Source organism: Salvelinus sp. IW2-2015, unplaced genomic scaffold (assembly GCF_002910315.2).
Source record: "Salvelinus sp. IW2-2015 unplaced genomic scaffold, ASM291031v2 Un_scaffold2433, whole genome shotgun sequence".
In the NCBI taxonomy this organism is placed as follows: Eukaryota; Metazoa; Chordata; class Actinopteri; order Salmoniformes; family Salmonidae; genus Salvelinus; species Salvelinus sp. IW2-2015.
Genome location: NW_019943754.1, coordinates 106579 through 113971, shown reverse-complemented (window position 1 = coordinate 113971; position 7393 = coordinate 106579). Strand labels below are relative to the sequence as shown.

The 7393-nt window shown below is 38.2% G+C and overlaps 1 pseudogene; it reads left to right on the top strand.

Moving 5' to 3' along the window:
• The window catches only part of LOC139025259 (glutamate receptor-interacting protein 2-like), a 99315-nt pseudogene that overhangs the window by 7552 nt on the left and 84370 nt on the right, over positions 1–7393 (top strand).

The following is a 7393-nucleotide window of genomic DNA, read 5'->3' as shown; positions in this document are numbered from 1 at the left end:
CAGGTTAGTAGCTATCGGATTAGTAGTATTAGAGTTTAGTAGTTATTATATTAGTAGTTATTAGAATAGTAGTATTAGTCTGTATTCAGTTCTAGTATTACGGATCATTGAGTATTAGTATTAGTTCGTAGATTAGTAGTAGTAGTAATTAATCAGTAGTATTATTCGTAGTATTAGATCAGTAGTATTATATTCGTAGTATTAGATTAGTAGTATTATATTAGTAGTATCAGGTTAGTAGTATCGGATAGTAGTATTGAGATATTATTATTAGATTAGTAGTATCAGATTAGTAGTATCAGAGTTAGTATATCAGATTAGTAGTATCAGATCAGTAGTAGTCAGATCAGTAGTATAGATTAGTAGTATTAGATTAGTAGTATTAGATTAGTAGTATTAGATTAGTAGTATTAGATTAGTAGTATTAATTAGTAGTATTAGATCAGTATTATTAGATTAGTAGTATTAGATTAGTAGCATTAGATTAGTAGCATTAGATTAGTAGCATTAGATAGTAGTATTAGATTAGTAGTATTAGATTAGTAGTATTAGATCAGTAGTATAAGATCAGTAGTATTAGATCAGTAGTATTAGATTCAGTAGTATTAGATCCATAGTATTAGATTAGTAGTATTAGATTAGTAGTATTAAGATTAGTAGTATTAGATCAGTAGTATTAGATTAGTAGTATTAGATCTGTAGCTATTAGATCAGTAGCATTAGATTAAAGTATTATCAATTAGTAGTATTTGATTAGTAGTATTATATTGGTAGTATTAATTCAGTTAGTATTAGATTAGTAGTATTAGATTAGTAGTATAGATTGAGTAGTATTAGATCAGTAGTATTTAGATCAGTAGTTATTAGATCAGTAGTATTATCAGTAGTTATTAGAGTCATTAGTATTAATAGTATTAGATTAGTAGTATTATATGAGTAGTATTAGATTAGTAGTATTAGATTAGTAGTATTAGAGTAGTAGAGTAGATTAAGTAAGTATTAGATTAAGTTAGTATTAGAGTAGTAGTATTAGATTACTAGTATTAGAATTACTAGTATTATGTAGTAGTAGTGATATTAGTAGTATTATATTAGTAGTATTAGATTAGTAGTATTAGATTGAGTACTATTAGAGTTATGTAGTATTAGAGTATTAGATAGTATTTAGATACCAGTATGATAGATTATGTAGTATTAGATCAGGTAGTGTTAGATTAGTAGTATTAGATTAGTAGTATTTTATATTAGTAGTATTAGATCAGTAGATTAGATCAGTAGTATTGATTAGTAGTATTGATTTAGTAGTTATTAGCAGTATGTAAAAGCTTGCCTTTGATTGGTTGCATTTCGACATATTTGTCTTCTTCTTCCTGGATCTAAGGAGGTGTCTAGCAGTACAGGAGTTTTGAATCAGACTACAACCCAACAACAATAGCAGCCCTTAGTCAGGCCGTCCTACCCTGTATCGGGCAGTTTCGTACCCACTTCCAGCGACACAACTCGCTCTCCCACCGTTCTCACACCGACTGATGATCTCTTCATGTCTCAGCTTAGTCAGATTGATACCATTTCACTGACTTTAATGTAGTCGCCCACGTTAACTGCACCTCAACTCCTAGACAGAACATATAGACGACATAAAAATCATTATCTAACTCTTATTGATTATCCTCATTTGTAGATCAGCTTGGTCAGGTTGATGTCACTTGACTGACTTGATGTAGTTACCAACGTTTAGCTCATCCACTCATTAGACAGGACCATACTGTAGATACACAATTATCTAGCTCATCATCATTAGACAGGACCATACTGTAGATACAACCATTATCTAGCTCATCACTCATTAAAAGACAGACCATACTGTAGATAACAAACATTATCTAGCGGATCACTCATTAGAGGACCATACTGTAGATACAAACATTATCTAGCTCATCACTCATTAGACAGACCATACGTAGGATAGACACATTACTAGTCATACTCATTAGACCAGGACTATACTGTATGATTACAACATTATCTAGCTCATCCACTCATTAGACAGGACCATTACTGTAGATACACCATTATCTAGCTCAGCCCTCTCTAGACAGGACCATACTGTAGATAAAACATTATCTAGCTCATCACTCATTAGAACAGGACCATACTGTGAGATGACACATTATCTAGCGTCGATCAACTCATTAAGACAGGACCATCACTGTAGATACAACATTATCTAGCTCATCACTCATTAGACAGACAAGAGATTACAACATTATCTAGGTGATAATAATATATATCCCACCGTTCATTAACCTACAGGCTTCAGAATCCACGACAGATGAATAGCATGACGTTGGTTAAAATCTATTCTCTTTAAACAGAATTTTAATCAATACTTTTCCTAAATCGATAACAATCAAACTCTATAGTTGCAACTAGTTTGGGAGAAAACACATTTCAGGACAAAACATCTATCACTATTCTACAACAATAACATTCTGGTTCTGAGTTCCACACAGACAAAGAGTGCCAGGTAGATACACCCACTAGATTGAAGGACGTCTCATACACCCACTAGATTAAAGGAACTGTCTCATACACCCACTAGATTAAGGACGTCTCATACACCCACTAGATTAAATTAACGACTAGTCTTCATACACCCACTAGATTAAAGGACTTCTCATTACACCCACTAGAATTAAATGACTTCTCATACACCCACTAGATTAAAGGCTTCTCATACACCCACTAGATTAAATGACTTCTCATACACCCACTAGATAAAGGACTTCTCATACACCCCATAGATTAAATGACTTCTCATACACCCACTAAATATTAATGACTTCTTCATACACCCACTAGATTAAAGACTTCTCATACACCCACTAGATTAAAGGACTTCTCATACACCCACTAGTTAAAGGACTCTCATACACCCACTAGATTAAAGGATTTCTCATACACCCACTAGATTAAAGGACGTCTCATACACCCACTAGATTAAAGGACTTCTCATACACCCACTAGATTAAATGACTTCTCATACACCCACTAGATTAAAGAGACTTCTCATACACCCACTAGATTAAATGACTTCTCATACACCCACTAGATTAAAGGACTTCTCATACCACCCACTAGATTAAATGACATCTCTCTCTGTTTCCCTCCTTTCTAAAGGAGGTAATCCACCCTCTTACCATTTGTTTCCCGTCTTTCTGTTTTTTTCTTTTTCCTTTTTCCTACCATCTTTGAAACAACCAGAGTGCCTGAGCGTTGTTCCTTTTTTTTTTCTTCTTTCTCTAGAGTCTTTCCTTTTTTTTTTCTCCCCTTCCTTTTTTCCTCGGTGAAAGTGATTTCACACACGGCAGCGTTTTCTGCAGGCTGACAGACTGGCGGACTAGACTATCTGAGTCCCCTTGCTGTAGTCTCTGAGCAGAAGCTACAAGCATGGTGCCGTATTTTTTTCTACTGTCCTTTCTCTGTTTCTCCTCCCCTCCGCTTTCTCCGCCCCTTTTTCCAACTCCCCTACTCCACCTCCCCTGATCCACCATAACGCTTTTTTCTTATTTTTTTTTTCATTCTTTTCCTTTTTCTTTTTTTTTTTTTTTTTTTTCTCTTCACACCATATTTTTATTACTATTATAGAAACCTCTCTCATTGCAATTTGTACAAACAACATGTGGGGTATCTGTATGGAGATAGTGGGATAAATTACACATATTTAAAAAACAACCAACATCATTTGATATTTTATTACGATCGGGATTTTATCATTGCGAGGCATGCATACACATGAACACACAACAACAAACACAGACAACAATGCCCTGATTTTAATCTGCTGCTAAAAACAAATGCTATGAGTCAATTGGCTCCATTCCCCCCCCCCCCCCCTCTCTTGCCTACCTCGTAACTATTCCCCGAGTCTACTGTAAATACAATTGTTTTTTTTTCCTTCAGTCAATACCTGGTAAATTAAGGGTAAAAATAAATACAAAATATCCCAAAGGTTTTTTTCTTTTTCTTTTTTTCCTTCCTTTTGCTGTCTGCTCATCTGTTATGCTGTGTGTGTGTCGTCTCAAATATCGTGTGTATTGTGTGTCGGCGTGTTCTTGTCTGTGCAAAAGTCGCCGAGTGCGTGTGTCTCGTGTCTGTGTGTGTGTGTGTGTGTTGTGTGTTGGGTGTGGGTGTGTGTGTTTTTTTTTTCTTGTGTGTATGTGTTGTGTGTGTGTTGTGTGTGTTTTAGGTGGGTCGTGTATGGGGTGTACTTTTGTTTTGTTTCTTTTTTTTTTTTTCCTTGTGTGATTAGAAGTAAAGGTATACTACTAATATAATACTACTAATCTAATACTACGCATATAATACTACTGATCTAATACTACTAACCTAATACTACTAATCTAATACTACTGATCTAATACTACTAATCCAATACTACTAATCTAATACCACTAATCTAATACTACTAATCTAATACTACTAATCTAATACTACTAATCTAATACTACTAATCTAATACTACTAATCTAATACTACTACTCTAATACTACTAATCTGATACCACTAATCTGATACTACTGATCTAATACTACTGATCTAATACTACGGATCTAATACGACTGATCTAATACTACTAATATAATACTACTGGTCTAATACTACTAATCTAATACTACTAATCTAACACTACTAATATAATACTACTGATATCTAAACGCAGGTCTATAGGAGTGCCCATGGGGGCAGGGACCAGAGGGGCAGGGACCAGGGGGGCAGTAACCAGGGGGGCAGTTACCAGAGGGGCAGCGACCAGGGGGGCAGTAACCAGGGGGGCAGTCACCAGGGGTCAATCTGGAACTTGGCTGTAATATGAGTTTTCTCAACCACATGACCTGCTCAGGGAAACACTACAGGTCCCAGTTATCAGCCACTGCCTAGAGTTTTACCTGCTCAGGTCACGTGGTCTGCCAGTCTGACATTAGGGTTGCCAGTAAGAGGTCTGTGTGTTACCTGACCTTCCATTCTAGTAAAACAGCCACTTGAATTTTACACGCCTATCCGATTCTGCCTGACCTTTCCGGGTTTGTAATAATGAATATGTCTATTTATCTTCGCTGTCCGCTGGTTCCTGGTAGTGAGCCCAGTAAAACCTGTGATTTAATGGTGGTGACATCATTCATAAGCCTCTCTCTTTCTGTATCTCTCTCTCTGTCTCTCTCTCTCTCTCTCTGTCTCTCTCTCTGTCTCTCTGTCTCTGTCTCTCTGTCTCTGTCTCTCTCTCTCTGTCTCTCTCTCTCTCTGTCTCTCTCTCTGTCTCTCTGTCTCTCTCCCCCAGCACCAGACAGTACCTCAGGTGTGATTTCCAAGACAATGGAGATATGTTTGCACAAAGAAGGGACCAGCTTCGGCTTCGTCATGAGAGGTACTACACTATGCATTCATTACACAGCCTGCGTCTCAATTGGCACCCTGTTTCCTATATAGGRCTCTGGTCAAAAGTAGTGCAMCCTATTCCCTATGGGCTCTGGTCAAAAGTAGTGCACTATGTAGGGAATAGGGTGCCATTTGGGATGCAGACTATCCATTCATTTCACAACATGTGTCAAACTCATTCCACGGAGAGCCGAGTGTCTGCGAGTCTCCGCTCCTCCTTTGTACTTGGAATGATGAATTGAAGGTCATAATTAGTAGGAATCCTCACGGTTGTCTAGGTTCTAATTAGTAAGGAATCCCCTCGGATTATGTCTTGGCAACATTAGTAAGGAATCCCTCACCTGGTTGTTAAGGTCTAATTAGTAAGGAACTCCCTGACCTGGTTGTCTAGGTCACTAATTTAGTAAGGACTCCCTCACCTGGTTGTCTAGGTCACTAATTAGTAAGGAAACTCGCCTCCTGGATGTCGTTAGGTTCATAATTAGAAGGAACTCCCTCAGGCCTGGTTGTCTAGGTCACTAATTAGTAAAGGAACTCCCCTCACCTGGTTTGTCTAGGTCACTAATTAGTAAGGAACTCCCCTCACCTGAGTTGTCTAGGTCACTAATTAGTAAGGAACTCCCCTCACCTGGATGTCTAGGTCCTAATTAATTAAGGAAACTCCCCTCACGTGGTATGGTAGGTCACTATTAGTAAAGGAACTCCCTCACCTGGATGTTTAGGTCACACATTAGTAAGAGATCCCCTCACCTGGTTGTCTCAGGTCACTATTAGTAAGGAACTCACCCTCAGCGTGTCGTCGTCCTAGGTCACTAATTAGTAAGGAACTCCCCGTCACTTGGTTGTCTAGGTCACGGTATTAGTGGAACTCCCCTCACCTGGAATGTCTAGGGTCACTAATTAGTAAGGACACCCCACCCTGGTTGTCTAGTCACTGATTAGTAAGGAACTCCCCTCAGCTGGTTGTCTAGGTCTTACTTAATTAGATAAGGAATCCCCTTCACCTGGTGGTTGTCTAGGGTCATAATATAGTAAGGAACTCCCTACTGGTTGTTAGGTCTTAAATTGAATGGAAAAACCAAAAAGTCGCAGACACTCGGCCCTCCGTGGAATGAGTTTGACACCCCTGCATGACACAGACAAACCTGGCACCCGCCCGTTTCCACTACAGTCGAGGTTGATTGTGTTCCAGTCACAGCTGAACCCATAAAGGAGGAACACTCAAATTCATTTAAGCTAGCCTCAGCAGTCCACCAATTGGAAATGCTAATTCCTTAACAACGCCATCCACAGATCAATAAAAGACAAAGTAATTTAGGCTGCAGGGAAATCAATCCRACATTTACAGCACAGTTAGCATGGAAGACTTGTTTTAACTGTGGATGTCATAAAAGGTTAGTGAAACTGAGTAAAAATATTCTTCAACATAAATATTCTTGAGATTCTTCAATGCATACTTTTATTAGACAATAGTTTTGATGCAATTTAATATACTGTATATAATATATGCCTGTTTAGCAGACGCTTTTCTCCAACGTACTGTCATATGGGTGATCCTCAGTGGGAATCGAACCCACGATCCTTAGCGTTGTAAGCACCGTGCTCTACCAACTGAGCCACACGGGACCAAATTGATGTCAGTCAGGCAGATGCCCTATTTAAAAGCGATGCCGTACTGTATTACCAAACCATTTCCTCAAGYGGTCTGTTTAATGTGATGTTTCAGGGGGCTCACACGAAGACTGGAACAAATCTCGCCCGCTAGTGGTAACATACGTCAGACCAGGAGGTCCTGCAGACAGGTAATGTGGAACATGGTGTGACACCTTATTCCCCGTATGGAATGGAACAGAGTAGGAAATCAATGAAAAGGAATAGAGTAGAATATGACTTTATTTTGTCTAGCTTTAGTGAGATGGAAACTATGTCGTATGCTTTGCTCCCACAAGATACAACA